The 23172-nt window shown below is 44.7% G+C and overlaps 1 protein-coding gene across 1 annotated transcript in view; it reads left to right on the top strand.

The window, feature by feature from the left end:
• The window catches only part of LOC126091307 (uncharacterized), a 579675-nt gene that overhangs the window by 27748 nt on the left and 528755 nt on the right, over positions 1 to 23172 (top strand). The gene's annotated exons all lie outside the window — the stretch shown is intronic.

Here is a 23172-nt window from a genome sequence, read left to right as displayed (position 1 = left end):
CGTTATTACGGCCAGAGGTGGTTGTTCTGGGTACTGATTTCTCAGGATCTATGCACCCAAATTGTGTGAAAATGTAATCACATGTCAGTTCTAGTATAATATATTTGTCCAATGAATAGCCGTTCAGCCGCGCGGGATTAGCCGAGTGGTCTCAGGCGCTGCAGTCATGGACTGTGCATCTGGTCCCGGCGGAGGTTCGAGTCCTCCCTCGGGCATGGGTGTGTATCTTTGTCCTTAGGTTAATTTAGGATAAGTCGTGTGTAAACTTAGGGACTGATGACCTTAGCAGTTAAGTTCCATAAAATTTCACACACATTTGAACAATACCCGTTTTTCATTTGCATTTCTTCTTGGTGTAACAATTTTAATGGCCAGTAGTGTAGCTCCACTCTTATGCGACTGGCGTTAAATTTGAACACACATCTTTCAGATGTAGAACACGCCCACTAACTTTCTTTTGTCTTTCACAACTCCTTCTTTGGTGTTGCGATTTTTTTACAGTCAGTGTAACTAGGAGTAGCTATTCGGAACAACATAAAGTAGAGTTATCACATAAAAATAGGGGAAGCAATTGCCTGGCTGAGATCCATTTTAAGAGTCGTAGGAAAAGTATGTCATCCATGAAAGAAGTGGATTAGGAAACATTCTTAAGAACACTTATAGAGCAGTGCTTATCAGCCTGGGAGCCTTACCAAGTTGAATTAACGGACACTGAAGATCCAACGAAGAGCAGCGCGTTGTGTCAGGGGGTTCTTTAGCATGCATGAGAGCGGTATGGAGGCGATGTATATCTCGGAGGAGGTTACTGCTGGAATTTCGGGATCATATGTTCCACATAGGTCTTATGAAATGAGCTTGAAGCGAAAGTCAGAAAAATAGGAACTCATGCGGAGGCTTATCTACAGTTGTTCTTCCAAGCACCATTCGCGAACAGAACTGTGAAGAGGCTAAATGGTAGTGATATCAGGAGTACCCTCCACCACGCGCCATAAGGTGGCTTTTGCAGTGTGGAAGTACATGTTTCACGTCCGAGTGTTGCGGCACGACGGTGTGACGCTGCTCCGTGGGAGAGAGCCGGGGTGGGGCGCGGCGCAGCTCATACAGGGCTCTGTTGCCGGCGGTACTCAGCGCCGCTCGATGGCCGTCCACTCGACCACCGCTTCTAGGGTCAGCCCCAAGGCAAACTCCGGCTGGGGACCCGCTGCCACGGGGAGTATGACGCGGCGCCACAACTCTGAAAATCTAAAACCGCCTACAGCAACATTTGCAGCTACACACCTTGACGGAAACAAATCATAACACCAAGAAGGAGTTGTGCGACGTAAACGAGAGTTGGTAGGAGTGCTTCGCCATCTGAAAGATGTCTATTCTCTCGCCAGACGCATAAGAGTAGCGCTAATAGCGCCAATATGAGGATGCAAATCAGCTCTGCTTTAAATACGCGCTGTAACGGTCATGAGCGTTAGTTACCTTTGAGACAGGAAATGGTGAGTTGATGTTAACCAAGAATACCTTTAAGGCGACAAAGAGGCCATCATAAACACCTCACTGAGTTTGAACGAGTTCGTGTAATAGAGCTACGAGAAACTGGATGTTCCTTCTGCGATATCACAGAAATGCTTGGCGGGAATGTAGCCACTGTACATGATTGCTGGCAGTGGTCGTCACGAAAATGTGTGGTTGCAAGGAGACTGGTCACGTGGCACTACCGAGAGGAAAGACCATCGTGTTCAGCGGACGGCTCTGGCGCTTCGTATTACATCTGCAGGAGCAATCTGAGCAGGAGTTGGTACCCCTGTGACACAACAAACTGTTACAAATCGGTTCCTTCAAGAACAGCTCCGAGCCAGACGCCCTGTAGCGTACATTCCACCGGCTTCAGATCAGCGCCATCTGCGACTGAAGTGGTGTCAAGCGAGGGCTCATTGGAGTTCAGGGTGGAGGTGTGTTGTGTTTCCTGCCTCGGTGCCAGAGATGGCCGTTTGTTAGTTAGGAGGTTGGTTGTAGGTCCTCAACTGCATGCATTCTAGACACAATGGACCTACATCCAGAGTTGTGGTCTGGGAGCGATTTTGTATGACAGTAGGAGCACGGTCTTGGTTATCCCAGGCGCCCTGACAACGAAATTGGACGTCAATCTGGGGATTCGACCTGTCGTGCTACCATTCATGAACAGCATTCCAAGGGGTGTATTCCACCAGGACAACACTCGCCTACATACGCTGTTGTAACCCAACATGTTTTACGGAGAGTCAACATGTGTCCCTGTCCTACTCGATCACCAGTTCTGTCTCCACTCGAGCACAGTATGGGAATCATCGGACGACAACTCCAGCGCCATCCATAAACAGCTTTAACAGTCCTTGGATTGACCGACACAGTGCAACAGGCGTGGAACTTCATCCCACAAACAGACATCCGGCATCTGTCCAACACAATGCCTGCACGTTTGCATGTTTGCATTCAACAGTCTGGCGGTTACACCCGTTATAAATGTACCAGCCTTTCACATGTGCAATGGTTTATCTGGCGCTTACTTTAACCTGTAATCTTGCAAAGTTAATCACTTAAATATGTTACCTAGACAAACTTATTCTCATAATTTCATTACTCTACGTTAATTATTTTGTGGTGAAGCGATATTTTTCCGTCGGTACACAAACAACCAATCCACTGTACGACCCATGGCGGAAGAAACTTAATACCAATATTATCGATTAATAAATCCCATTAAGAAATCCAATGTGCACTAGAGAGGGGAAAAAACTGCCCCTTAAAAACAATACCAGCATTTTAGTCTTGAATAAACGGTATTTTTCGATAATTATATGGTCTCTGTTATAACAGGTTTTTTTCATTTTTTCTGATAATCAGATAAAAAAAATAGAATATTAGTTTGATATATCAATGACGCTAAAATTTTTAATTCTTAAATAAAACTTTTTAAAAAATGAGTAATGTTCCTTCGTAAAATCTCCATTGCTTTCCAGTACTGGGTTATTGTAGCAAATGGGAAAAGCGGCCACTGCTATTTTAATAACAACGTCATAGTTAGGAACAAGCAATAAACAACTGCAGTAAGGATCAGTACAGTACTTCTGAGACAATAACGTCTTTCATTACGCGTCGTGGCCTCTTAGACGGTACTCCTATTGCATTGTCCGAAACTTGCCCACACCTGGTCTATACGGGAGTTTTCCACTGTCATCCTTCGAAATCGATTGTATTGCAGAATGACATCATGTCTAGCTCAGATATATACGATTCTGTACGAGCGCGACGGGTCCTTGACATTTGTTTCAGTATCGCCCCACGGCAATCAATAAATTGCGAGTAGTGGTTTAATTACGAGGAACGTTGCATTGCGGCGTGCGATAAGATGAGAATTTGAGTCGGAGAGTAAGCGCGACCGGATGGCCGAGGCAGTTAAGGCAACACTTCCAGAGAAGCGGAGCCTCCAGTTTCGAGTCCGGGTCCGGCACAAATTTTCAACTTTCGCTGTTGCATTACCACAGTTCCCTGTGCGGCTGGGGTCACGAGTTACCTACCCATCCTTTCCCTTTCCTTCCCCATCCTATGTTTCGTATGAAAAGAAATACAATTCTTCATTTGCTTCAAAAGATTAAAAACGGGAGGAGGCACAACAGATTTGCGACACCGTGTAAAGAGAACTGATGCCAGGCAAAAAAAAAAAAAAAAAAAAAAGAATAGAATAGAGATGGGGCTCCTCCACGCCCGCACCAACGTGGTTACCAGACCAAAAGTTCTACTGTCACCTCCGTCAACATGTTAGTTATCTAGTAAGTGGATCATAGGATGCTGGGCTGTGATGTTATCTGTGCGTCTGGGTAAGACTACGCATTAACACGGTCCATCAGGTGATAGATAGTGGACGAAACGCGAGTGAGGGTAGCAATTTGAAGAGCAGAGGGAATAAAGTGCCAAAGCTCGTGCCGTGGGAAAAAAACCTCTGCGACAGTGGGATGGGTAGTAAGTGCAGTAGTGGCTTACTAGCTGCGATAGTTCATGCAAGGTTGGATTTGTTAGTATGGGTATCATGCATCTTTACCGTGGCAAGCGATGGCGATGTATCCCAGTTGCTGCAGCCGCTACATTCCTGGATCAATCAAGGTCGTTATATAGTAGTGGGAGATCGGCTATAGATCATCTCACTGTGTGTGTGTGGGGGGGGGGGAGGGGAGGGTGGAGCATGTCTGCATGCAGTGTACGGTACGGCTTCCCTGCGTGGTGCCAGTTATTCGGCAGTGTGTTCCACCTGGATACCCAGTAATGGCGTCTGATTAACAGGGGCTCACCTGTACAGTCGTGTTTGCGTGTGCTTGGCCATAGATGTTAGGTCCTTACAAGTATGTCTTTTGGCAAGCAAATCGTCGTCCTATACAGGCCACCGTTCAGAACACGGCGCATGCACCGCCCATCATGGTTGCTACCCTCCAAGACAGGGAGGTGCAGCCTGGCGTTAGTTCTCAACGGGACTCATCAGCAGAGGCAGCATTCTCCTGAAGATGGCGATCAGTTGGATCGCCGAAATATCGATTCAAGTTGATTTTAGGGTTGGGTTGTTTGGGGGAAGAGACCAAAGAGCGAGGTCATCGGTCTCATCGGATTAGGGAAGGTAGTCGGCCGTGCTCTTTCAAAGGAACCATCCCGGCATTTGCCTGCAGCGATTTAGGGAAATCACGGAAAACTAAATCAGGATGGCCGGACGTGGGATTGAACCGTCGTCCTCCCGAATGCGAGTCCAGTGTGCTAACCACTGCGCCACGGTGATTTTAGGATCCGGCAGCAAACCCGAAGAGACTTTCAAGACTTATTACGCCGGGAAAGCCTACGTAATCACACACCTGTAGTTTTGTTGACATGCTATAAATCTGGGAGAATAAATGAACCTATAATATAAGGGGCGTTCAAAAAGAAACGAGCCGGAAGCATAATTACAGAATTCAGTACCTGTAAGCTAGAAGTATTGACCCTGGCTGTTGAGACACTTGTCTCACTGTGACGGTGAGTGGTTGTCTCATAAAATTTCTGGGGCTGCGATGTTGGCCAGTTCCGCATGTACAGCTGGACGTCGTCGCCCACGGTGAATCATTTGCCCCTCAGAGCCTTGTTAAAGGGACCAAAATGGCGTAATCACAGGGAGAGAGGTCCGGACTGTATGGAGGGTGGCTGAGAACCGCCCATTTGAATTTCTGCAGGAGTGTAGCGACAGTGTTCTGTTTGGGGCTTTGCAGTGTCGTGGAGCAGAATGACCCCACACGTGAGATTGCCTGGTCGTTTTGATTTGATAGCTTGGTGAATGGTGGTCAAGGTTTGCCAGTAAAGCTGGGAATTCACTGTTGTCCCGTGCTGCAGGAAGTGAATCAGAAGGGGGCTGTGTTGGTTAAAGAAGAACATCAGCATAACCTTTCCTGCACTCGTGTGGATGGCCTTGGCTTTTTTTGGTGGTGGCGACCCTGGATGCTTCCAATGGAGACTTTGCCTGCCGTTTTGATTCTGATTCGAAGACATGACACCCTGACTCATCTCCAACCACCACTCGTGCCAGGAATGCATTCCCTTCCCGAGCTTAGCGCTGCAGATGAGCAAGACAGTGGGCCATTCGACATGCTTCCTGGTGTGGTTGAAGACTGTGGGGTACCCACTGGGTACACACTCTGCACCTGTGCAGTCGTTCCTTCATGATGTTGTGAACACTTCCGACGCTCAATTCGACCACGGCGGCTATGGCTTTCACGATCACTCGGCGGTTCTGGGTAATGAGTGCATCCACCAGCTGGACGATGTCATCGGTAGTGCAGAGTGGTGCTCCAGACCGTACATCATCGGCTAACTACACCCGTCCTGCCCTGAAGAGCTTGTCACGCCTTGACCCTTGCAAGGGACATGCAGTGTTCGTCGTACACTTGTGACATTCGTCGATGAATGTCCGTTCCTCCTACTCCTCCCGCTGTCAGAAAACGAACAACACCTCTTTGCTCTTCTTTTGACGCATCTATATCACTGATTTCAATGCGACTGGCAGTGTTGGACGATTGATGTATGCTGCTGGTAGCTCTGTGTAGTCACGTGACGTGCACGCGTGCCCTCTAGCGACGGGCTGTGAACTTCCACGCTATGGTCGGAACCACACCTCGCTACACACGCCACGAGATTACCCTCCTGTCATCGGTTTGCGCATTCCAGACTCCGGCTCGTTTCTTTTTGAACGCCCCTTATATTATGGTTGCTTCAAGTTAAAAACTGATACCATGCAGAGGTGACGACGCAGCAAAGTCATCAGCTTGTGACCATCCACTCTCGCCGTCGCCGCGGTCGTCTCCTTCACCTTCGTCTTCTTTGCTGCAGACATTCAGACTTACTTCTGCCACAGCCTCAACCCCACAACGATCGAGATCTCCCACTCCTAAACATTCGGCAAACTCTTCAATCTTTTTCCGAAGTCTACGTTTTTTACTGGAAATAGCAGCAATAAAAAACCGAATATCTATTATTTCAGAAATCGGTAATTCTGAGAGCTTTTAACAGTCAGGTTAAGCTGGGGGCGAAAATAAAAAGGTGAAGACGAAAACCGGTTGTTTCAGCGATATCTAGAATCCCATCGTGCACTCGGCATGTTAGTTGGGGGGGGGGGGGGGGGAGATTCATCCAAAATGCGGAGGAGGCCTTGCCTTTGGCTATTGAGCTTACAGGGTGCAGTGATCTGCAAGCTGCGGCTCGCGCTTCCGTTCTGTAACCATCCTCAGTTCATACGGGCGGCTGGCGCAAGATGTGAGGATTGCTGGCTTCGTGCGCGGGATGCCAGCAGAGCTCATAACTCGCAGCATCGCTTCCAGAATTGATTGGGGTTCTTTGGTTTGGAGCCGGGTGCAAGATCACAACCAAGAGTTCCATCGATTCTGTGATGGTCTTGGCTGGAGATTTCTGGACCTGCGTTATTGGATGGAGAATTGTAGGACTCCGCCGGCCGCGGTGGTCTCGCGTTTCTAGGTTCGCAGTCCGGATCCCCGCGACTGCTACGGTCGCAGGTCCGAATCCTGCCTCGGGCATGGATGTGTGTGATGTCCTTAGGTTAGTTAGGTTTAAGTAGTTCTAAGTTCTAGGGGACTGATGACCACAGCTGTTAAGTCCCTTAGTGCTCAGAGCCATTTGAACCATTTTTTTTTTTTTGTAGGACTCCTCATGGTAGGTCAGAGGTCCAATACACAAAGGAAGCCGGCCGGGGTGGCCGAGCGGTTCTAGGCGATACAGTCCGGAACCGCGCGACCGCTACGGTCGCAGGTTCGAATCATACCTCGGGAATGGATGTGTGTGATGTCCTTAGGTTGGTTAGGTTTAAGTAGTTCTACATTCTAGGGGACTGATGACCTCAGAAGTAAAGTCCCATAGTGCTCAGAGCCATTTGAACCATTTGAACACAACGGAAGCAGCTAATAGGGTAGCAGAGTACTTGTTAAGGCCACATGGAGGATTTTTAGGTGAAGCGGTAGTTTTTGAGGTCGTCTGATGAACGCTCGCCACTTGATAAGCAGAGAGCGAAATCAAACTGCGTACGAAGTAAAAATGCGTGGACTGTCAAAGTATTAACAGAAAATTGTCGAATTATTCGTAACAAAGTTCATGAATCACTACACCCTAGGGAATTTGGAACACTCAAATTATTCTCGGAATCGAGAGCTGGCTGTAACCTGAACTAGAAAGATCCAAAACATTTAGCGAAGCATGAAATGTTTATCGAGAAGATAGATTAGACGCTATACGTCAACAAAAATGTTGTGCCTATCGAAGTCGAAGTTATGACTGACTGTGACGTATCTGGGCGCGTGTGAGCTCATTATAATTATCTGATGTTTTTATCGGCCACCCGTTTCCGCCGTGGAAGTTTCAGAATCATGCAAAGAAAGTCTGCGCTCAGTAGCGCAGAAATATCAAGAAGATGCAATATTAGTTGGAGACGAGTTGAGCCTACCAGTATAGACACTCTAGGACGTCAATGGATTCATTGAAGGTGGCACGGACAGATAGTTGAACAAGTTTTCTGAAAACTGTTTTGAGCAGTTAGACAGCATACATTCAATGGAAATATTTTAGACCTTGTACCTTCAAATAGATCACACCGTATCGACGGTGCCAGTACAGAGACTGGGGTTAGTGATAATGATGTCATCACAGCGAAAATGGTTACTGAAGTTTATAAATCCATCAAGAAGGTTAGGAGAGTATTTTTACTAGAAAGAACTAATAAGCAGTTGTTCGCATGCCACCTACAAAATGAATGGGTGTCATTTAGTTCCATTATGATGGGCGCAGAGGAATTATGGGCGAAGTTAAATGGACTGTAAATCGGGTCCTGGAGAGGACGGGAAAGACGCACGGTGATTTAATAATAAAATTCTGAAATTGTTGAGGAAGCAGACGCTGTTGCACTCTGGCTTAAAAAAAGAACGCGCACATGGTGACAGACAAAAGTTACTAGAAACTTGTGAATATGTAAAAACATCGATATGCGAAGTGCACAACATCTATCACTGTTGTATCTTAGCAACAGATCTTGTCGAGATCCTGAGAAAATTCTGGTCTTTCGTAAAATCTGTAATCGGGTCGAAGACTTCTTTCCTGTCACGCATTGACCTGTCTGCTATGCCAGGAAAAGAAAAGCCGAAGATTTAAATCTCGCACTTAAGAAATCATTCACGCAGGATGATAGTAAAAACATAACGTTGTTTGACCGTCGCACAGACTCCCGTATGGTGGACTTGATAGTAGGCATCCCTGTCGTACGCAAGCAATTGAAAACAAATAAGTGGACATGTCCGGCCGGAATCTTAATTCGGTTTTGCAGAGGGTACTCATCGTCGTTGGCGCTTTACTTAGCTTGCATTTATCGCGAATCTTTCGCCCAGGCAAAGTCCCAAGAGACTGGAAAAATGCGCAGGTGTTTATAAGACGAGTAAAGGAATCGACCCCCAAAATTACAGACTAGTATCCAATCTGCTGCAGAATTCTTGAACATATTATCATCGAATATAAGAAATTTCCTTGAGACCCAAGAGCTTCTTTTCAGAAATTAGCAGGGACTTAGAAAGCATCGCTCGTGAGAACCTCAGGTTTCCCTTTTCTCACATTATGTTCTGCGAATCATGGATGAAGGGCAACAGGCGGACTCCATGTTCCTAGATTTTCCGAAAGTGTTCCACCCAATTCTCCTATGACGAAAATGGTTCAAATGGCTCTGAGCACTATGGGACTTAACATCTGAGGTCATCACCCCCCTAGAACTTAGAACTACTTAAACCTAACTAACCTAAGGACATCACACAAATCCATGCCAGAGGCAGGATTCAAACCTGCGACCGTAGCGGTCGCGTGGTTCCGGACTGAAGCGCCTAGAACCGCTATGCCACAGCGGTCGGCTCCTCTGAAGACCGATAACGAAGGTACGAAGGACAACAGGCAGATACCATATTCGTAGATTTCCGGAAAGTGTTTGACCCGGTGTCCCATTGAAGATCGACAACGAAGGTACGAGCATATCGAATACATTCCCAGATTTGGCTGGCTCGAAGAGTTCTTAAGTAGTAGAGCCCTGCGTTGATATCGGCACATGCACACAGATCCGGATGAACAATGCATCGTTCATCTGAACAACACGGGCACCGAAATATCTTACCTAGCCGCCAACATCTGGCAAACGACTCTCAATTAAAATGTCTCCCTTGAACTGGAATATACGTAATTGATTTTCGAGTGCAGGTTGTACACATGCTTGACGACATATAGAAGTTTGAGTCTGACCGTGAAGTGTGTTCGGATAGTCTAATGATAAAGCGACTGCTCGCGATAGGCGGGAAGTCTGGATTTGAGTGCTGGTCCGGCACAAATTTTCACTGTCGTCATTTCATTACACAGCTGATGGTTGTCCATATTCGCACTGAGAACATATTTTATTATTTAAGATTTCCTGTTGTTGGCCCCTGTGACAAATATGGCGTTGAAGCAGTTCTCACAGTGTGGTACATCGCTGTTGGAGTATTTTGGGAAACTTTGGAAAATTGTGACTGCACTTGGCATTCAGAGTTATAGCCAGTTGTACGAAGAGAACCCGAAGAGAGTATCATAAGCCATGCCTCACAATGAGGAAACTGACTGAATACAGTAAGGGTTGGCGAGAGGAAGCGCAACACTGACATGACGAAATCCAATAGTTGACATGCCGACTCCTTGAAGATACGGAACAAAGACCAGGAAAAAGAAGAAAGATGTACGCTCTCTGCTACTGGCGAATCTTATAAAATGGCGGAAATGTACCGAACACTTCTTGGAAATGGGACTTCTTCGAGTTTTTTTTTTTTTTTTTTGTTCTGGGAATAGCGTCGTACTGATTTAGGAAACCGATGGACAGTCTCCTTCAAATCCTACAAGACTGAAGGAAATGGAAGAAGGCCAGACCGTTAGGTGGTGCTGTGAGTCAAGGACTGAATATCGTGAGGACTTGCTCTTTTTTGTTGCGTGATAGTGCCTGTCGAGCAAATCATCACCGCACTACCGTAGAGAAGCAGTATGGTTTGATGACTCAGAAGAATAGGTTGATGTGTGATACAGAACTTGCCAGTGGACTTCGAAAATTTGCGCCCATCCATTGTGTGAGCTAGCTCGAAGACTAGGAACATCCTCTACGCAGTTTAGTAGACGAGGTCGCTATGGCACGCTTGTGTGGTGGCGCTCGATTCGAAAGTAGCAGGTTGAAGTTCTGGTGGCGGAAGAAATTTTCACCACCAGTATTTGAGCGGTAAGGGGAGGAGAAATGACGACGTAAAGATCCTGATCGTCACGCTTGGCGCCAATGTTCTGGTGTCAATTTAGAGGTTGAAATTTCTTTTAAATATGTAACTTGGACAAGTATCGGGGGAACAACATCAAATAAACTGGGTTTAAGATGAGTAATGGGAACATGATTAAGCCCATGAGTCAACTTTGAAACCCTTGTACCCGTAACCCACGCATAGGGAAGCTGCCTGATGCACAAAATGTTTAAACATGCGTCAGAAGTACACAAATAAAAGGATATGGCCCTGCTTTGAAGTGGAACTCAACTGGGAAAATTCTATATAGCTTGCACGTGTTCTTAGGGAGCGATCTGTCATTGGCGAATAGGAAAATCTTCTGCGGCCAAGACCGCCTATTATATTTTTGTTTTACTACACAATGATGGGTTTCGACAGGATCTTGTTCTCATCATTGGATCTACAATGTACCACAGGTCTAATGATTCTCTAATGTAATTCTATAAGAATGACAGTTATCGATAAGTACTCACATACATCACCTAGTGACCGTTCATGTAACGGCTCGCTTTGCCGTAGCTGTGTGCCCGCTCAGTTTTCCCTGTGATGTTCTTGGGCCACGACTGGACGTTCTGTTTGTTCATGTTCACTCCTTAGAACACAGTTGGTGCAATAGATATTTTATATGTTATTTTTAGTGTGTTTGGCAAGCCAACGTGGTGTCCTTTCCTACGAATCGAAAGTGTTCTATTGTACCGATGGCATGTAGACATGTGAAGCATTTTACGAAGGTATGAAAGCTAATGGTTACGTAATTCTTATCTCCAATATATTGCTTTATACACAGTTATAAATTCTCATTGTAATGGCTCTACTTTTGGTACATTGTAGATCCGATGACGACAACAATATTCTCCCGAAACCTGTCATTGTGAAATAAAGTAAATATACCAAGCGCCGGCCGCGGTGACCGTCGGGTTCTAGGCGCTTCAGTCCGGAACCGCGCGACTGCTACGGTCGCAGGTTCGAATCCTGCTCGGGCATGGATGTGTGTGATGTCTTTAGGTTAGTTAGGTTTAAGAAGTTCTAAGTTTTAGGGGACTGATGGCCTCAGCAGTTAAGTCCCATAGTGCTCAGAGCCATTTGAACCAAATATACCATGCGATCTTGACTGCACAAGATATTCCTATTCAAGAAAAACTTTTGTGCTGCAAATATTTATGGAGCTTCATACTGTATCTATGCAAGACTTACAACTTTGCCTTCATTAATAGACAGAAGCAGGTCAGGAACAAACCCAAAGAAAAATGTGCGAAATTCTCTGAAAATTGAGACCCCTCCCCTTAGAAAAATTAATGAATTACAGTGCTGATAAACGTCTTACGTTATTTGATTTTCAAACAGCTGAGCAAAACTGAACGTACACAGACATTTCTCTCTTTACTTATTCAGATCATCAATAAACTGGCACACAATATTTTTAGCACAACGTAATCTGACTTTCAATAATCCCTACAAAAGAATGGCCCTGACTAACAATAACCTATACCTGTCATGACTCACTTACTTCACAAAAATCGTCGTTACTCGAACTACTGCAATATAGCGAGCGCCACTACTGCCAGCTAAATAAAAGATTCTAACTACTGAAGGCACTAACTACTGATAGGGATACTTAGCAAATGAAAGATTTTGATAGAGAACAAACAATGTATTTACCTTAATACTATTCAAAAGTCATAATATATATATTTCAGTTCATGACATCCAGTCTTACAAATTTACTGTCTCTGATGGACACACGTCCAGATCATCCGCTCTCAAAACTGCACCATCTCTCTCCCCACATCCATCACTGCAGGCGGCTCACCTCCAACTGCGCAACGCTACGTGCTGTTAACAGCCAACTGCCCAACACTACAATAGCGAATTCCAACAATGCCAACCAGCCACAGACTGCATACAGCACAGTCAGTGATTTTCATACAGATCGCTACGTGACGTTACCAACATAAAAACCTAAACAGCCTACTTACAAAACATAGAAATATAGTGCGCGCCACATTCAGTCAGTCCTTGAAAGAGTGACCAGTTCACGTGAATATGGTAGCAGATATTAAGCAACTGTATGTAAACCAAATCTGTGATTCGATGCTGTTTTTTTCGTGACAAACCATAAAAAAATAGAAACTGCGAATATAAATTACACACGTTGCAGACGACAGAATGATCAAGAACATCCTAAGGTCAAAGACACATATGGCGAACTCGGAAAAAAATAATTACTCAGAAAACATGCAGGTGTCCTCAGAAAAAATCAGGTCGCTGTTCAACGACAGGTTGATGTACTGGGTCTCCTTGCAGAAACTGAGGGATTCTTGATAGCGATATAAGGTCAGTTATGTAGTCATTGAACAAACTATATACTTGTTGGTTGAGTTTTACACAAACTTCTGAAAACCTAAACCAGAGTTTTTGAATCGGGCTTTGTAACTCCATAAACCTGAATGCGAGTCCATTGTTCTGAATATTGCGCTACCTCTCTCCATTGCCCTGGGTACAACATACGTAACCGCCTCTTTATGCCTCTAACAGTGCAGCGGAGACAGTGGGTAACGCAAACTCAATCGCAGCGGCCATTATGTCAACCTGAAACAGCGAAGGCAAACATGCGCCCACCGACGGCAGAACAAGACGTAAACTTTGGCTGAAATACGCCGGTCGCTGCAATAGCTGTGGTCCTGGGGGTTGCCTACCCCTACCCCTGCCTGCAAACTTGGCTGGCAGTTCGCTAAGCTGAATTTAATGCCTCCAGCTCAAACTCCGCGTAGCAAGTGCCCCATATTTCAGGCGACTTTTTCAGTACTAATTGCTGGACGGTCGGGTGCTCGCCACTGTACTGTCTGCCACATTTAACTGATGTAAGCAAGAACTCACAGTATCCTAGAGCGGAGAACGATGAGAAGTTGTTTTAGGTAACTTGCAATGGTGCTCTGCCCGTCCAATTGCGTCAAATTTCCCGCTGCTAATGAGCATTAGGGAACTGAATGTAACCTCTTTCTCAATCTCGACCGTTCAAAGCTTTCTGTTTCACACCTACTTGCAGAGAGTTCCATTATACCTAGTTAGGAGACTGAGGAACGTGGAAAGAGGCTACAACACAGAAAATGTTATTATAATGAGGTTGCATTTATTGGAAAAAAGTTAATTCACACATCCGAGAGCAACCTTCACAAATTTATACTGATCCTAAAAAAATGGTTCAAATGGCTCTAAGCGCTGTGGGACTTAAAATCTTAGGTCATCAGTCCCCTAGACTTAGAACTACTTAAACCTAACTAACCTAAGGACATCACACACATCAATCCGAGGCAGGATTCGAACCTGCGACCGTAGCAGCAGCGCGGTTCTCGACGGAAACGCCTAGAACCGCTCGGTCACAGCGGCCGGCATACCGATCCTATCTTCACGAGAGAGGAAGTATGCCCTGAAGTTAGCACAAGAAATAAAATGCTGGATGAGTATACAAGCTTTCCTTGATTACTTAAACGTATTTTTAAAGAAATCAATTCCAGTAGTTGCTGTGTAACATTTCTTTGCTTGTATCTAGATACATCTGCACGACAAGATTACCTGTTTCGGCTTACAATGCCATTTTCATGTGCCCCTGTGGATGTTGTGACTAATGAATCTTATTTACATGTTACATAAGATCAAGAACATAATTTAAATATTACATTTCTACTTACGTCTAGGTGGAGTTGATGATCATATGCTGCAGGCCCTATTGAGGAAAACAAATGTATTTCTAAGGAACTATGATAGATAAATCTACGCGGTTTGTTGCAAATGGTACACTTCTACATCTGGTCTGACCAGTTATAGGAATTTCAACCGTAGATAGTGTTCCATCAGGACGGTGCACCGCCACTCAGCGGATTATTTGCTCGCCCGTTCTTAGACGAAACCTCTCTGGACAAATGGATCAGTAGGAAAGGTTTAAAATCATGGCCGCCACGTTCACCAAACATATACACCATCTGAGTTTTGCGGGGGGGGGGGGGGATTATGTTGAGGATAAAGTGTTCATTGTGTCATGGATAAAGTGTCCAGTTCATCAGGTCCTGATGTGCAGACTCTAACGACTCGAACGCAAGGTCCTGTAGAGACAGTGGCGAAAGAGATGTTGGCAAAGACGTGGAGAGAAACTGACTATCGTCTAGGCGTTTTACCGGAAACGAACGGAACACAGGTGGAAGTGTATCGATAAAAAACTTCAAGCTATTATTTGCAACAAACCGTATAACTGTATCTAGCATAGTTCCCCAGAAATAAATTTTTGTAAACAGGAAAAGACTTTATGCTCACCATGTGTAATACTTTGATAATTACTTAAATGAGACAGGTATCACCGATACCAAAACTAGGTTTTAGTCACACAAAGGAGCAGACAACTTGCTGTCACAATGGCGCTACGTTCTTCTTTCCAACTTGTGATCCTGTGGGGGGTGACAGCGCGATAGATAGAGAGATTAGAAAGAGAGTTGAAAGCATGAGGAAACAGTTAAGTGCCGGCCAGAGTGGCCGTGCGGTTCTGGGCGCAACAGTCTGGAACCGAGCGACCGCTACGGTCGCAGGTTCGAATCCTGCCTCGGGCATGGGTGTGTGTGCTGTCCTTAGGTTAGTTAGGTTTAATTAGTTCTAAGTTCTAGGCGACTGATGACCTCAGAAGTTAAGTCGCATAGTGCTCAGAGCCATTTTTGTAAACAGTTAAGCAATGAGAACAATAAGGAAGGAAGATTGGGTGTAGCTTCCCGTCGACATCGAAGTCATTAGAGACGGAGCACTGGCACGTATGGTGTCAAGGAGGGGAAGGAAATCGACCGCGTTCTTTCACAGGAACCATCCCGGCATTTGTCTAGAGCGATTTAGAGAAATCACGGAAAACCTATATCTGAATGGCCGGACGCGGGTTTGAACAGTCGCCCTCCCAATCAAAGCAACAAAGGGGGAGGGGGGGGCGGTAGTGGTGACTTCTTACTACATGTCTATACGGCGGTCGATTTGTTCCATTTGACAGGCTGCCTCACCGCACCTGTACCACGTACTTGCGTTTGAAATATGGCGGCGTGTAATCTGAGGCTAAATTACGACCTTGTGTCCACGATAACGGGAAGTATGAACCTTGCCGAAGGCGGGAAGTGCCAAGAGCTGACCATGATCTCCCTCGGCACCTTCCAAGTGCCCGATCTATCTGCAACCGCTGGAGTGGGGGGAAGTGGCTGAGGCAGCCCTGCAGTGGAATTTCGGGACCTCTCTTCTGTAAACGTCCGACCTGAAGAAGAAATAGGTCTCGTACCAACCGCTGGGAAGAGGAGTGAGCAAGTTTTACCTGCCAGGACGCAGGATACATACACTGAGGTGACGAAAGTCATGAGATGACTCGTGTCGGACCTCCTTTTTTCCTGCGAAGTGCAACAACTCGTCGTGGCATGGACCCAACAAGTCGTCGGAAGTCACCTGCAGAAATACTGAGCCATGCCGCCTCTATAGCCGTCTATAGCTGCGATAGCGTTGCCGGTGCAAGATTTTGTGCATGAACTGACCTCTCAGCTATGTCCCATAAATGTTCGATGGGATTCGTTCCGGGCGATCTGCGTGCCCAAATAGTTCGCTCGAACTGTTCAGAAACTTCTTCAAACCAATTGCAAACGGCTGTGGCCTGATGACATCGCACATTGTCCTCCACAGAAGTTCCATCGTTGAATGATGGCAATTGGTCTCCAATTGGACGAATATAACCCTTTCGAGTCAATCATCGGTTCAGCTGGAACAGAGGACCCAGTCTAGTGCATGTAAACACAGCCCACAACGTCATGGAGCCACCACCAGTTCGACAGTGCCTTGTTTACAAACTGGGTCCATGGCTTTGTAGAGTCTGCGCCACACTCGAACTCCACCACCAGCTCTTACCAACTGAAGCCGGGACTCATCCGATCTGGCCACGGTTTTCAGACATTTAGGGTCCAACCGATGTGGTCACGGGCCCACGAGAGGCGCTGCAGGCGATGTGCTGTTAGCAAAGGTACTCGCTTCGGTCGTCTGCTGTCATTGTCAATTAACGCCAAATTTTGCCGCGCTCTCATAACGAATACGTTCGTCGTTCGTCCCATATTAATTTCTGCGGTTATTTCACGCATTGTTGCTTGTGTATTAGCATTGACATCTCTACGCAAACGTCGCTGCTTTCGGTCGTTAAGTGAAGGCCGTCGTCCAGTGAGTCGTAGTTAGAGGCAATGCCTGAAATTTAGTGTTCTCGGCACGCTCTTGACACTTTGGATTTCGGAATACTGAATTCCCTAACGCTTTACGAAGTGGAATGTCCCATACGTTTAGCCCCACCTATCATACCAAGTTCAAAGTCTGTTAATTCCCGTCGTGCGGCCATAAGCAGTCGGAAACAGCTTTGTATGAATCATCTAAGTAAAAATGGCAGATAAATCAATGCACTGCTCTTTTATGCCTTGCGTAAGCGATAATAATCTCTATATGTGGATATTACCATTCCATGGCTTTTATCATCTCAGTGTACAATGTCGCACTCTGCAACTGACGCGGGTGGCGTTTCTCATATCACTACACGTCCTCGGAGACGAAGGAGCCGCTCTGATTTATAAAAGACTTTAACGCCTGTCATCATTTTGAGAAAATGAGTAAATCTTCTTATAATGATCATATCAGATTCCAGAACCTGTTCCCCATTATAACATGAATCTATTATTGTCTCATTTCTCTCAAATTTTTCTGAGGATGTAATTTATATATAAAGTTTTAATAGTTCAAAATAAACTCGATAACAAAAGTAGTAATTCGCCAGAACTTCAGTCGCACAGAATGTATCCAGATTCTGTACGAATATGTATGGATTTTTAATTAGTCTGGGCTTTTGTACGTATTTGCAAATGGCCTCGTGCGAATAAACATTTACGCATCTCAATATTTGGTGAGGTTGGCTACGGTCGTTGTGTCACAACCTCCTACTCGTCTATCAGGTAGCAACAGTATATCATGGTTTACCGCCACGGATGCCTTGATTTAGTACTGCCTTGCGAGATCGTACAATTTACCGATCAAACACAAATGTGTGACAAAAACTGTAAAGAGTTTCCCTAACATATAAGTACACTTTGTGGTCCAAAGATCACTGGACAACCTACAACCCACTAAACGATGTCTAAGTGACACAATCTGATACTACTCGGACATATAGTGTTCCAAACCTCTAATCTCAAAATTACATAGGCAGCAAAGGGCCCTGAACCACAGGGTTGTTCATAAATAACTCAGGGGTTTTAGAAGCCGACTGCTTGACAAGGACGAAAAGACGCACAGGAAAGCGACAAACAGGAAAATGTTACATATCAATGGACAGAACTCTTCGCCACGTTTCGATTTGTAACACACGTCGTGGTGTAGTTGCAGAGCGCACCACTAGGGGACTGACATGTCAGATCATGCAAACAAATCATTCGCTCTACGTGGTCGAATCGAATTAGTTCGCTCCTGCAGACAGGCAAAACAAGGAACAGATTTAAAATGCGGGCTACTGTCGTTGCACCTTCCTGGGCGGCAGCAGCAGCAGCAGCAGTGACTTCGATGTACAGTAAGCACAGATTAACATTTTCCGCATCATAAAAGGTAACGATATTGAACATCTGCAATGTGAGTCAAAAATTTGGAGAGATGTGTTTGTCTATTTTCTATATGTCCTGCAATTTTTGTGCAGTCGTCTTCCGAACAATTTATTTTTGCTCGGGTCCAGAGCATGGTAGGTGTAATGACATTGTAATACTAATATGAACCAGAACGCTTGTATAAATGATGTCGTTTTATTGTTGTAGATTATACAGTAGCAATAAGCCTAATTCAGCTCTATGGCCATTTCAGGCTATCTGCAGGCAAATACGCTGTGTTAACAGTCGTAAAATTATAAATAATAACAATTTTGTTCGATTGTATGTTGGTACTTAGTCGCTGTCTTATAATCTTATTGCTACATAAGAAACTTCGGTTTCAGCCTAATTTTATTTGTTTATCATGTACTTTACTTACGATGGCTGTTGTAGGGCAAATGTCAGCTTACGTCTTTTATCGATGGTATATACTGTTGTAGTTTTGACAGCTACGACTTACAGCATATCCAGCCATACTATATGGTTACAATCTGTTAATTTATTTGCCTATGCATCGCAATGATCTATGGTGTGGTAGTATAATCTTTGTTATGTTTTCGTAGTGTGTATCATGAAGGTAAAAACATTAGCAGAACTAGTGTTTACGATTGCTTCTTGTTAGTCATTCCTGATGTGTGCACGCAATAACTATTTTAAATGCTATAAATTACAGTGCTTACGTGAAGAACATAGTTTCAGGAAGGCAATTTCGAATATTTTCTGTTCTTGAACGCGTATTTGCTCTAGTAAAACGACTCATTTAATCTCGTGGAAGAACTTGTTTTTGATGATATATTTCGAATAACCGAGAAGAGAGGGAAATTATGTGAAAATAATGGTTTTTTTATCCACTTAATTCCATTTTTACTGCATTTGTTTCGGTAGCAAATGAAGCTGGAACTCCGAACCCAATGCTTGTTTGCTTACATTTTCAGCTTTTCAGCTTTCAGTTCGTATGCGCAAAATTTTTAATGTTCACGTTTGCAAAAATAATTACCTACGTATTCTTTGCTAGCCCATAAACGTGTGCAACGACGAAAGAAGCAAGACACGTTATCATGTCTTGTACATGTCAACAAAGTGAACGATTATTGACTTCTCAAAGACAAAGAACTGCGTAGAGGTATATCTCCATGCAGAATAGAGTTCTTGTTTCATTAGATTGTCAGTGAATTAATTTGGCCGTAGTTTGCACATATTCTCACTTTCAGATCTTACCTATAATTCAGAGTGTGACCAACAATAGCAACTCACAGGGTAAAAAAACGATTGGCCTATAATTTTTTAAACATGTTCCAGCATTGTGCAATACTATACATGTGATAAAGGGAATGCTTTCAAGCGGTTAGACCCAAAAAAATGGATTTTTACTTTAACACGTACGTAAGTATTTTTTTAGTAATGATAGCCTAACTTATGTAACTTATGGGCCTGTCTTCCCAGCAGTAGCCTGTTTGCTTCTTTTCCCAGAATATTTATCGCCAATAATTTTATCAGTTTTCAGGAATAACCAGACATGTGATAGTTGGACTTTACGTCTACTTTGATGATCTGCTTCAATTTATTTTTGAATTTCATGTTGATGTTTTCAAAGTTAATACCGTGCTGTGTGATATGCCAATAGTTATTTTGTTAGTTATGTACCATTTGCACGATAAATCATAATAATGTGGAAGAAGTCAAATATGCCTCCATGCTGATCATTTATTAGTTTTTTGTTTTTTAATTAAAGACATATTGGTAATTCTTCAGTTGAAACTTCTGGGCTGAGAGGCCGTGGTCGATGTATGAAATTTCCGCCTAACGTTTCGTCTCTATCTGCGGGAGACATCTTCTGAGGTCATCCGGCTACTGTAGCCGGATGACCTCAGAATATGTCTCCCGCAGATGGAGACGAAACGTTAGGTGGAAATTTTATACATCGACCACGGCCTCTCAGCCCGGAGCTGCAACTGAAGACGACACCTGCCGTGAAAGCCTACATTGTATGATATAGGTAATTCTTACCTATGACCATTTACACATTACAATAATAGATAGTCTTTTGCAGAATAGGAGGAGGTATCAAAGAGAAATGTTTTCAGTTTAATCTCACTTATGTCACTGGGTAAGTGATCAAAACTTTTCGTTGTAGCATTGTGAACCTCTGTTTGTGTTACAGGCAAGCTTAATGTGCCGTAATGAGTACCATTTTTTCCTTTTGCTATTGTAATTATGTACATCACTGTTCGTGTCGAAGTGCAGTGGGTTATTTATAATAAATTTGGTGAGGGAATAACTATACTGTGAAGCGGCCCGCCCGGTTGGCCGTGCGGTCTAACGCACGGCTTTCCGGTCGGGAAGGAGCGCCGGTCCCAGACAGGAATCCGCCCGGCGGATTTGTGTCGAGGTCCGGTGAGCCGGCCAGTCTGTGGATGGTTTTTAGGCGGTTTTCCATCTGCCTCGGCGAATGCGGGCTGGTTCCCCTTATTCCGCCTTAGCTACACTATGTCGGCGATTGCTGCGCAAACAAGTTCTCCACGTACGCGTACACCACCATTATTCTACCACGCAAACATAGGGGTTACACTCGTCTGGTGTGAGACGTTCCCTGGGGGGGTCCACCGAGGACTGAACCGCACAATAGTCCTGGGTTCGGTGTGGGGCGGCGGAGGGGTGAAGTGGACTGCGGTAGTCGTCGTGGGGTCGCGGACCACTGCGGCTGCGGCGGGGACGGAGCCTCTCCGTCGTTTCTAGGTCACCGGTTACCATAACATAACGTAAACCATACTGTGAAGCGGACAGATTGCTATTCCCACGCCGAGCAGCAGGCAGGCACGACGAAAAGAATGTTCACGTAAGTTTTCGTACACACACACACACACACACACACACACAAATCACACATCCGTGATCGCTGTTTTCGAATGTTCTAGCCACATTCTTTTTAAAGAGGGAGGAAATGTCAACAATGAATAATATTCGGTGGGCGGAATTTAGGGTATCAGATACTGCACCAACAATCAGCGCGGCCAGATAGCCGTGTGTTGTGCGGAGACGAGATCATTGATATAATGGTTGGTTGGTTGTTTTGGGGAAGGAGACCAGTCAGCGAGGTCATCGGTCTCATCGAATTAGGGAAGGACGGGGAAGGAAGTCGGCCGTGCCCTTTGAAAGGAACCATCCCGGCATTTGCCTGGAGTGATTTAGGGAAATCACGGAAAACCTAAATCAGGATGGCCGGACGCGGGATTGAACCGTAGTCCTCCCGACTGCGAGTCCAGTGTCTAACCACTGCGCCAACTCGCTCGTTATATTGATATAATGTGTCTCGGATATCGGAGCGTTTGGAGTTGGAAAGGCAATGGAAAACACGGGAAAGAATAAAAGTAAACAGCGCAACCATAATTCAGGTACACAGAACGAAATATTGCTTGGATGACGCCACTTACGAATGAACTGTGATTCCTTTAAACTTTAGATTATGATCGGATTGATTAATATACCCGTAAGTGACGCAGATTGGCATTATTGATGAAACAACTACCTCTCCAGACAATCAAAGCACCAGATACTGTTTGTTTTACGAATACATAAGCCGACAGATATCCCCAGAACTGGCACGTTAGAGTGACATCTCGGGGAAGTCTCACCGCGGTAAAACATGGGAGAATAAGTGTGGTGAACCTAATGTTTTGAGCTATGTAAGATGGTGGACGTCGGCTTCATGTCTGTGACGTAATGAATACTCCCTTCTTGTTTTAGCTCCATGGAATGCATATACAGTCGTGTATATCTTTGTGTTAATTTTTATAACAAGGGTTATACTACCACACCATAGATCATTACGATAATAGACAAATAAAAAACAAATAGTAACCCAACAGCATCTCTGGACTTGCTGTCAATCGTAGCTGTGAAAACTACAAAAATATATACCATCGATAAAAGACGTAAGCTGAACATTTCCCAACAACAGAAATCATAAGTAAAGTAAATGGTAAACAAAATTAGGGTGCAACTGAACTTCCTTATGCAGCAATAAGGCTATAAGACAGTGAAAGCGCCACGATGCGGTATGGATGTAAGTACTAACATACAAACAAAGAAAATTGTTGTTAGTTATAATTTTTCAACTGTCAACGAAGCGTATTTGTCTGTAGATAGCCTGAACATGGCCATAGAGCTGAATCTACAGCAATAAAAACATCAATTATAACAGCATTCGGGCTCATACTATAACTGCAATGTCTTCTGAAACTTTTGAAATAACTACGAATAGCCCCATATCTTGATACAAGGAAGCAGTGGATGGAAATGAAAATTGAGGCGGTATGAGGTCGTAAATAATCAATGCGCGTGAGGCTTTTGCTTCATGACAAACAACTGCCTGCTGCGTCGAATTTGTGGTGCCACCTAGCAAAGAAAGGTACAGAACTACCTGCTGGTTGCTGCTAACAAATCTACATGGTTGATGGACACGATAAACTGCGCACTTCCTCACTGGATGCGAACAGGTTCGTGTTATGTCTCCTGTACAGAAGATTTGTTTATGTTTGTAACAGCGACAGCTGAGGAATGCTGCTGGCGCTTTATTTTTAGGAAAGTCATCAACTTCGCAAGCGTTCAGGCCACGAGACTGACGCGAGTAGCGA

Source organism: Schistocerca cancellata, chromosome 1 (genome assembly GCF_023864275.1).
Source record: "Schistocerca cancellata isolate TAMUIC-IGC-003103 chromosome 1, iqSchCanc2.1, whole genome shotgun sequence".
In the NCBI taxonomy this organism is placed as follows: domain Eukaryota; kingdom Metazoa; phylum Arthropoda; class Insecta; order Orthoptera; family Acrididae; genus Schistocerca; species Schistocerca cancellata.
Note: the sequence above shows the minus strand (reverse complement) of the source record. Positions and strands in the feature narration are given on the sequence as shown.